Below are 10,280 nucleotides of genomic sequence, written 5' to 3' on the forward strand. Positions count from 1 at the left end.
TCCCAAGAAATGATGCAAGTATCACCAAAACCATTTACCACTATGTTAACCCCTTAAGGACTCAGCCCATTTTGGCCTTAAGGACTCAGACAATTTAATTTTTACGTTTTCATTTTTTCCTCCTCGCCTTCTAAAAATCATAACTCTTTTATATTTTCATCCACAGACTAGTATGAGGGCTTGTTTTTTGTGCGACCAGTTGTCCTTTGTAATGACATCACTCATTATATCATAAAATGTATGGCGCAACCAAAAAACACTATTTTTGTGGGGAAATTAAAACGAAAAACGCAATTTTGCTAATTTTGGAAGGTTTCGTTTTCACGCCGTACAATTTATGGTAAAAATGACATGTGTTCTTTATTCTTTATTCAATACAATTAAAATGATACCGATTATTACATACTTTTATATTATTGTTGCGCTTAAAAAAAATCACAAACTTTTTAACCAAATTAGTACGTTTATAATCCCTTTATTTTGATGACCTCTAACTTTTTTATTTTTCCGTATAAGCGGCGGTATGGGGGCTCATTTTTTGCGCCATGATCTTTACTTTTTTTGATACCACATTTGCATATAAAAAACTTTTAATAAATTTTTTATAATTTTTTTTTTAATAAAATGTAATAAAAAAGTAGGAATTTTGGACTTTTTTTTTCCGTTCACGCCGTTCACCGTATGGGACCATTAACATTTTATTTTAATAGTTCGGACATTTACGCACGCGGTGATACCAAATATGTCTATTAAAAGAAAATGTTAACGCTTTTTGGGGGTAAAATAGGAAAAAACGGACGTTTTACTTTTTTATTGGGGGAGGGGATTTTTCACTTTTTTTTAACTTTAACTTTTACATTTTTTTACATTTATTTTTTACACTTGAATAGTCCCCATAGGGGACTATTCATAGCAATACCATGATTGCTAATACTGATCTGTTCTATGTATAGGACATAGAACAGATCAGTATTATCGGTCATCTTCTGCTCTGGTCTGCTCGATCACAGACCAGAGCAGGAGACGCCGGGAGCCGGACGGAGGAAGGAGAGGGGACCTCCGTGCGGCGTTATGAATGAACGGATCCCCGCAGCAGCGCTGCGGGCGATCCGATCATTCATTCAAATCGCGCACTGCCGCAGATGCCGGGATCTGTATTGATCCCGGCACCTGAGGGGTTAATGGCGGACGCCTGCGAGATCGCGGGCGTCGGCCATTGCCGGCGGGTCCCTGGCTGCGATCAGCAGCCGGGATCAGCCGCGCATGACACGGGCATCGCTCCGATGTCCGCGGTTATGCACAGGACGTAAATGTACGTCCTGGTGCGTTAAGTACCACGTCACCAGGACGTACATTTATGTCCTGCGTCCTTAAGGGGTTAAAGGGGTACTCCGGTGAAAACCTTTTTTCTTTTAAATCAACTGGTGCCAGAAAGTTAAACATATTTGTAAATTACTTCTATTAAAAAATCTTAATCCTTCCAGTACTTATTAGCTGCTGAATTCTACAGAGGAAATTCCTATCTTTTTGGAACACTGATGACATCACGAGCACAGTGCTCTCTGCTGACATCTCTGTCAATTTTAGCAACCGTGCCTAGCAGATGTATGCTGAGTGCAGCATGGTGGCTCAGTGGTTAGCACTGCTGGCTTGCAGTGCTTGGGCGTTGGGTTCAAATCCCAGTAAGGACAACAATAAATAAAGAGTTATTATTATAATTAAGTCAGCAAAGAGCACTGTGCTCGTGATGTCATCAAAGAGAATTCCAAAAAGAAAAGAATTTCCTCTGTAGTATTCAGCAGCTAATAAGTACAGGAAGGATTAAGATTTTTTAATAGAAGTAATTTACGAATCTGTTTAACTTTCTGGCACCAGTTGATTTAAAAGAAAAAATGTTTTCACCGGAGTACCCCTTTAAAGTAGAATATGTCACGATAAAACAATCTCATAATCAAATTCATAAGTAAAAGCATCCTAGAGTCATTAATGCTTAAGGTGACAGGGGTCAGATGTGCAAAAAAATGCTAGGGTCCTTAAGGTGAAAATGGTCTGGGTCCTTAAGGGGTTAATTTCCATAAGGCTAGGAATGAGGAAAGCTCCTCATTTTTAGGCTATGAGTAGACACAACTTTTGTTTGAATTTTTTTTTTTTTGGCCAGAAAATAATTGCCCCTCATTTTCTACTTCCAAAATGCAGTTTCCCTTTCATCCTAACCAGCAGCACAGATGTTTTTTTTTTCAATAATTTTATGAAAATTGCTAAATCTGAAGGGACAGATGTTACAGTACTACAACTCCCAGCATGCCTGGGCAGTCTTGGCATGCTGAGAGTTGTAGTTTGGCAACATCTGGAGGGCCACCGTTTGGGCACCACTGTAACAGTGGTCTCCAAACTGTGACCCTCCAGATGTTGCAAAACTGTCTCTGCTGACACCTCTGTCTGTGTCAGGAACTGTCCAGAGAAGGAGAAAATCCCCATAGAAAACCTATCCTGCTCCATTACAGATCTCTGTATTAGAAGACTCTTGGATTCTTGCCTATAAGTTTCATGCTCCTTTACGTGGGAATGTCAAAAGAATATCTCAGACTATAAGCTTCAGCTTCCAATACTTCCTAGATTTAGAGGGTTGGCATACTATACCTAAATTGTCTCATATTATTTTATATAAACACATAAAGATGCTATAACTGTAGCAGGAAACTGGAAACCCACATGACCATGGATAGCACATACAAACCCAGTGATTATGGTCGGATCTGAAACCAGCACACGAGTGCTACCAGGCAGCAGTGCTAACCACAAAGTCCTCATGCTACCACAAAATAACGTAAAACACCATAAACTGAATTTCCTTTTCAAATGGTATTTGACTCATCTACATGTAAAACAGTTTTAGAGAAGCGGTATAGTGTTTGTCAATGAGAAATTCATCTTTCACAACTATATAGTTGGCATATCACACTAGTGGTACAGGTAAAACCTATACAGAAGTCGATGGGCTTTAATTTGAGGCAGAACTCTGCAAGCGGAATTTCTGCTGTGTGAATAGACCCTAAGGCTAGGTTCACACTGTGGAATCTCCGGGCAGAAAATTTCCGCCTGGAGATTTCAAGTGCAGCCAGTGCCGACTGAAGAATGAGCAACGCCATTCTTCAGGCGGAAATTTTCAAGCATATTTTCCGTTCACAAATTCCGAAGTGTGAATTTGTGAACGGAAACCCATTCACTATACTGTACATTTTAGTAAGCGGAATTTCTGCCTGCAATTTCAAAGCGGAATTGCAGGCGAAAATTCCGCAGTGTAAACCTAGCCTAAGAGTGTGCCAAATTTTGAACAGTGGCTTAATCTGTTGGAAAATCTGGCGCATCTTTGAACTGTCTAGACTGAGTTGTGCAACAAAATCAAATTTAAACAAAATTTCCACAAAAATATAAACTTAAGGCTTTTTGTCTAAATTGGTTTAGATACCTGTCTAATAGCATGCTGGTCAGTTTTTTTTGGGTGCAAATTTTGCCAAAATTCTGGTGCACACACCTTTATTTATGTGCCCTCGAGGTTTGATTTTGACAAATTTGTTAAGAATCTAGGAGCCAGTAAAAAATAGGTTAGAAGCCAGGATGTCACACGGGACAGTATGTGATGTTATTTGATCAGTCATTTGTGTCCCCTCATCTCCCCTGTCAAGATTTTGACAGTGGCCATTTAATTCTGCTTCCGTTCCCATACTGATTAGCGATGAGCGAATCGAATCTGACAAATCCAGATTTGTTACAAATTCACGAATTGCTTCATTAAACTCCATTTAGTGTGGTCCAGGCTCCAGGGCATCTAAAATGGTGGATCCACATGTGAGGACATAGGGCAAGGAACTCTGGGAAGGTGGGAAGGGAGGTAGGCGGATGACCCTGAATCACATGCAGGATGCAGCCTATCAGCAGCCAGTCACCCCTGTGATGTCACAGCCCTATATAATCGGCAGCCATATTCCGGCTGGTCGTTTCATCCTTTCACTGCAGAGAGATAGGTCAGTGCTGTGTGTTACACAGACAAGGTTTTCCAGCAGTGTTTCACCTCCTAGTCACGTCAACGTTCTGGTGGACAGAAAGCAGTGCATTTTTCACAGAAAATAATTTTTGCTGCAGCCATTAACCTCCCAGTCACATTCTACAGCAGTGTATTACAGAGAGGGGCAGATAGCTGTATGTTGCCTCATACATTTGAACAAGCTGCCTCAACTTCATAAACCTTAGCAGAGGATGGAGGAATACTTTTTCAGCACAACTCTGTGTCTTTGTTCCACAACAAATGGTCTGCTGGTTATACTAGTCTGTATACGTTATAATACCCAGCAGTAAATTCCTAATAGTCTTTGAGAGAGTGCAATTTTGGGTTTAGTACACAGCGAGTGTGTGCAGCAGCACTGTTGTGTACTGCTGGTGTTGTGTAAAAATAAGTTTTTAAAGAGTACTGTAGTGCATTTTTGTGTCCTCATAAGTGTAAACCACATACCTACATCTAAGTAGTGTACTATTTTGTACCTTTCAATCTGTCAAGGGCCTAGATAATGGGAAAGGCAAAGACCAGGCCAAAGTAATCACTGGCTATTGTCTTACTCCAAAACTTTTTTAAGTGTACTGTAGCACATTTTTCTGCCCTCTTTGTTCCACAACAAATGGTCTGCTGGTTATACTAGTCTGTAGTTGGTATGATACACAACCACCCATCCATTCCTAATAGTCTGTGAGAGAGTGCAATTTTGGGTTTAGTACACAGTGAATGTGTGCTGCAGCACTCTTGTGTACTGCTGGTGGTGTGCAAAAAGATGTTTTTTAAGCATACTGTAGCGCATTTTTCTGCCCTCATAAGTGCATACCACATAGGTACCTCTAAGTAGTATACAATTTTGTATCTGTTAATCTGTCAAGGGACTAGATACTGTGAAAGGCCAGGCAAAAGTACACACCGGCCGGTGTTTTACTCCTCTACATCTTTAAGCATACTGTAGCGCATTTTTCTGCCCTCATAAGTGCATACCACATACCTACACTACAAGTAGTGTACTACTTTGTAACTTTTAATCTGTCGAGGTACTAGATACTTGGAAAGGACAGGCAAAAGTAATCACTGGCTGGTGTTTTACTTCAATACATTTTCTAACCTCTTTGTTCCACAACAAATGGTATGCAGTTTATACTAGTCTGTAGACAATATAATACACACCCAGCAGTCCATTCCTAGTAGTCTGTGAGAGAATACAATTTTGGGTATAGTACACAGCGACTGTGTGCTGCAGCATTGTTGTGCATACTGTAGCGCATTTTTCTGCCCTCATAAGTGCATACCAAATACATACATCTAAGTAGTGTACTATTTTGTATTTGTTAATTTGTCAAGGGCCTAGATACAGTGAAATTCCAGGCAAAAGTAATCACTGGCTGGTGTTTTAATCCACTACTTCTTTAAAGGTGTACTCAGCCCCTAGACATCTTATCCCCTATCCAAAGGATAAGGGATAAGATGTCAGATCGCCGGGGTCCCGCTGCTGTGGACCCCCGGGATCGCCGCTGCGGCACAGCGCTATCATTACTGCACAGAGCGAGTTCGCTCTGTGCGTAATGACAGGTGATACAGGGGACGGAGCAGCATGACATCATGGCTCCGCCCCTCGTGACATCACAGCCTGCCCCCTTAATGCAAGTCTATGGCAGGGGGCGAGATGACCGCCACGCAAGTCACGGCTCCGCCCCTCATGATGTCACGGCCCGCCCCCTCAATACAAGTCTATGGGAGGGGCGGGCCATGACATCAAGAGGGGCGCAGCCGTGACGTAACGATGCTCCGGCCCCTGTATTGCCCATCATTACGCGCAGAGCGAACCCGTGTCTATGGGAGGGGGCATGCCGGCCTGCATCGCCAGTTATCGGGCACTTAGCAGAGTTCGCTCCATGCACCGAATGGCAGAGGTGCCGCAGCAGAAATCACGGGGGTCCCCAGCGATTTAATATCTTTTCCCCTATCCTTTGGATAGAGGAGAAGATGTTTACAGCGGAGTACCCCTTTAACCTCCTGCTCTATGCAGGCTACTACAACACCCTCCTGTAACCACTATACCATGATGGTTGCTGGTGCAACCTTCAACCAGCCTGGCTCTCAAAATAAGACAGGTTTCTTAATCTCCTACTCTATGAAGGGTAGAACAACAAACACTAGTCAACCATTATGCTTTCACAATACTGATACTTGGGCTGCCTGGCTGAGGCAACATAAAAAAAAAAAAAATTGTCCCTGTTTGGCACATGTGCTTAATCTTGTCATAAAATGTTTCTTGAGAACTTGCACCAGTCTCAGTGATGTGTAGGCTATGTGCAGGAAAGTGTGTGTTCGTTTAGCCATTTGTATGCTTTTAAACATGCCTTCCTTGACCTACAGCGCGAATACAGTCAGCCTCCACACCACCTCTTGTTAGTTCCAGCCAGGTCTAGGTCATCTGGCTGGAAAAATTCAAAAAAAGTATTTTAGGAACCTGTTACTTACAGCCAGGTCTAGGTTGCCTGACTGGCTAAATTTGAAAAAAATATCTGCCAAATGACACTGATTACACAGTACTACCCACACGCATGCTGTATGCTAGTAACATCAGTAAGTCGCCACCTGCTGTATGCTGGCTACTAGTATCCACACCAATCCACCATCACCCTACTTTCAGCCAGGCCTACGCGTACACAACCCATCATCCCCCAAAAAAGGGATACTTTTTCGGCTTGTCATACAAAAGCTATTTCTTCTTCACTATTTTAGAACACCAATTCTGTTACTACTCATAATAAAATGGATAGTTTTTTGAATGCTTGGAAAACTTCATGCCATCTTCTTCACTTGATAGAATCATAACCCATTACTGCTCCCAAGAAGGGATCATTTTTGAAATGCTTGGAAAAATCCATGCTGTCTTCATTTGTCAGACTCAAAACCTAGTGCCACTCCCCAAAAGTGGATACTATTTGGCACTCTTGGAAAAAGCCGCTGCGTCATCCAATACATCCGTGTGCATTTTAACACCGGCAGGCATCCAGGGATACTTTATGCCAATTTATTTTAGTATGATTAATAGTGTTGAGCATGAAAATTCGAAATGTGAATTTTTACCACGAATATTGCACTTCACAATTTTGAAAAATATTTAGAATATAGCAATATATATTCATAATGAGGAATATTTGCTTTTTTTTCTTCACAGTACACATCACAACAATGATGTGTACTGTGTAAAAAAAGTGATCATCCTTCCCTGCTTCCAGCTTGTGGTCAAAAGAAGGCTCCAATATTATTTACTGTGTGAATATTTCGTACATGCGAATATGCAAATATTCGTGAATATCGGCACTTCCAGAGGACACTGATCCCTCTCTTCTTTTAGGTGAAAGATAGAATCACGTATGTGCACTGTGCGAATTTCATTACGAATTTTTGCATGGAAAAAAAAGGGAACAAACATAGCGAATATGCGAATTTCGCGAACATAGGACAAATATTCATCCATAAATTCGCGAAATATTGCAAATTTGAATATGTCCCTTGCTGCTCATGACTAATGATTAAGCTTAAAAAAATCGTCGATCTGTAATAGTTACCGTGTATTACTACAGGTTGTCATAACTGAGCCCTAAAACTACTTTAAAACTACTTTAAAGTAAGTATTTGAAGATCAATTTTTGGGATTGCTTTTTTGTGTAGTTTTATACAATTGTAATATTGGCATCAGAGCCTACAAACAGGTAGAAATAACAAAATTTTTCAAACTTTGCCACAGATCTTTTCAATTAACCTGTTACATAAGTTGATCTGCCAAACAGGCACAATATTGACCTATACAAATGATCATTCGTTGGCTGATCACATAGATTGTGCAGCCCTAAAAATCATTGTTGGTCGGCAGCACCAACTGTAAATAGGGAAAATGCAATGGCCAATGATGGATGTATACGGATACACAGATGTTCCAGGGCACCATTCACTGCCAAATTTTTGGCTCATCTTAAGTAACCTTTCAATAAGACCTGATCGAATAGAAACATCCCGTCTGGGGGTAGAGAAAAATGTAGACTATAGCTACTCCCCCAGAACACTTTTCCTACCCACTTGGGTGATCCACACTAACTGGTTGACCGCCAACTGGGTGATGGTCCCTAGGCTGAGATACATGCAGGGGATTCACAGTAGTAAGAATGGTCAGGCAAAAACAGGTCAACACCAAACAGGCAAAGGCAGTACAGAAACACCAACAAAAAGCAGAGTCAATAAAACAAGCAATGGGTAATATCTATATGACAGTGCATTGCAAAGACAAAATGAGAAGGATAGTTGGGTCACAAAGCAAATGTCAGGTGACACAAATCTAGGAACACAGAATAACATCAGGAAAGCTAGTTTGATGGGGAAAAGCTCTATCACAGGTAAAGTCTGCATAGTAATCAGGGTTTAAATGTCCCACCCTGGGAAGGAGGGGAGTTAGCTCCAGATAAGATTGGTCAGGTCAGGCACCTGACCTTTTGGCATATGACCCTGCTATGTGCGAGGCTGTTGGCCAGGGTATTATCAGGGCCAGCATAAAGGGTACAAAGACAGTACAGGATTAGGGATAGGTGAGGATGTTAAAATATAGTTGACTGGTGCTAGGATCCTCCCTGTGTAAAAGGACCCTAAGATTATGTGAATGCTGTTAACAACCTTGAGGCATTTGGAAAACTGTGGTGTTCAATAGTGTTGAGCGGCATAGGCCATATTCGAATTCGCGAATATTCGCGAATATATGGACGAATATTCGTCATGTATTCGCGAATATTCGCATATTCGTTATCTCCTCATTTTATTTTCGCATATGCGAAAATTCGCGTATGCGAAAATTAACATTTGTGAAAATTTGCATATACAAAATTAGTGTACGCGAAAATTCGCATATGCGAAAATTAGCATATGCTAATTTTTGCATATGCGAATTTTTACACGCCAGTCTCACACAGTAGTATTACAGCCTTCTTTACACCACACAAGCTGGAAGCAGAGAGGGATGATCACTGTGATGTGTACTGTGAAGAAAAAAAAAACAAAAAAACGAATATTCGTAATTACGAATATATAGCGCTATATTCGCGAAATTCGCGAATTCGCGAATATGCAATATTCACGAATAATATTCGAATTGCGAATATTCGCGAGCAACACTAGTGTTCAATTTGAAAACCTCCCATTGACATTAATGACATGTATTTTCCATAGGGTTATGCATCGAAGCTTCCATTAAAGTCAATGTGAGTTTTAGGGTTTGAGTCCCACACGGAGTCCACAGCTTAGAGAGAGCCGTGGAGCATGGGAAATTCCAATATGCACATGCCCTTAGATCGTGGAATGTTCTCTGGACCTTCTCGGCCTTTTGGCTAAGATTGCTTCTCGGCCTTTTGGCTAAGATCAAGTGTAGTATCTGTTCTTATCAGTTTTCATGCTGGTGGGGATGGGTGCTGCATGGAGGATGCAGGTGTACCAGGGCTTTCCGGGGCTGGTTCTGAGGAATCAGCTCGACGGCTGCCCCGATGTGACCTGTTCCCTCCGGGTCTCGCCATGAGGCTGAGAGGGTCTAGAGCCGAGGTACTTTTGTGCCTCGGGGAGTGGTGACCCCAAGGTGCCGAAACTCACTGGGAGAATAGACTCACTGAGTTGAAGCACGGGCACCATAATCTCTTCACCTTGTGGCACTCACCTCTTGATTCCCGGCCTTCTGGCTAGGATCAGAGAAATTTTTATAGATCCGGCCGGATGTCCGGGCAGTATATCTGCACACATTCACTTATTTATTTCTTTTTTGTCTCACTGTGTCACTTTTTGCGTGTTGTGTGTTCACAGGATTTGTCAGGATGCGGTAGCCCTTCTGGGTGTCCCTCCTGGCGGTCTAGGGGAGGTGTGTGTGGCCATTAGGTTCCGCACCTCCCTGCAAACACCCCGGGTACTCCTGCTTTGGCAGGGTACCTACCGTAATCGGCTCTGCGGGCAGATACCTTGGCTAACGCCAAGGGGGATGCCGGGAGCATTTGTGGTCCCCTAGTAGCTTCGGCGAAAAGGGACATCGAACCTGGAACCTCGCAGGTACCTTTTGGTCCGGAGGCGAAGGGTAAGGTTTGTTGGGGGGCCTCTCTCCTATCGGAGAAGGGCTTGCGATAGACCGCATCCTTTGTGCACGTTTTTTTAGTGTAACACGTTTGCACTTTTTCTTGCACTTTGGGTGAAT

At 42.1% G+C, this 10,280-nt stretch overlaps 1 pseudogene; it reads left to right on the top strand.

Moving 5' to 3' along the window:
- Positions 1-9,440: 9,440 nt before the first annotated feature.
- LOC130343095 (U2 spliceosomal RNA) lies at positions 9,441-9,600 on the top strand (annotated as a pseudogene).
- Positions 9,601-10,280: the final 680 nt, after the last annotated feature.

The sequence above is a fragment of the Hyla sarda genome, chromosome 1, assembly GCF_029499605.1.
Source record: "Hyla sarda isolate aHylSar1 chromosome 1, aHylSar1.hap1, whole genome shotgun sequence".
Classification (NCBI taxonomy): domain Eukaryota; kingdom Metazoa; phylum Chordata; class Amphibia; order Anura; family Hylidae; genus Hyla; species Hyla sarda.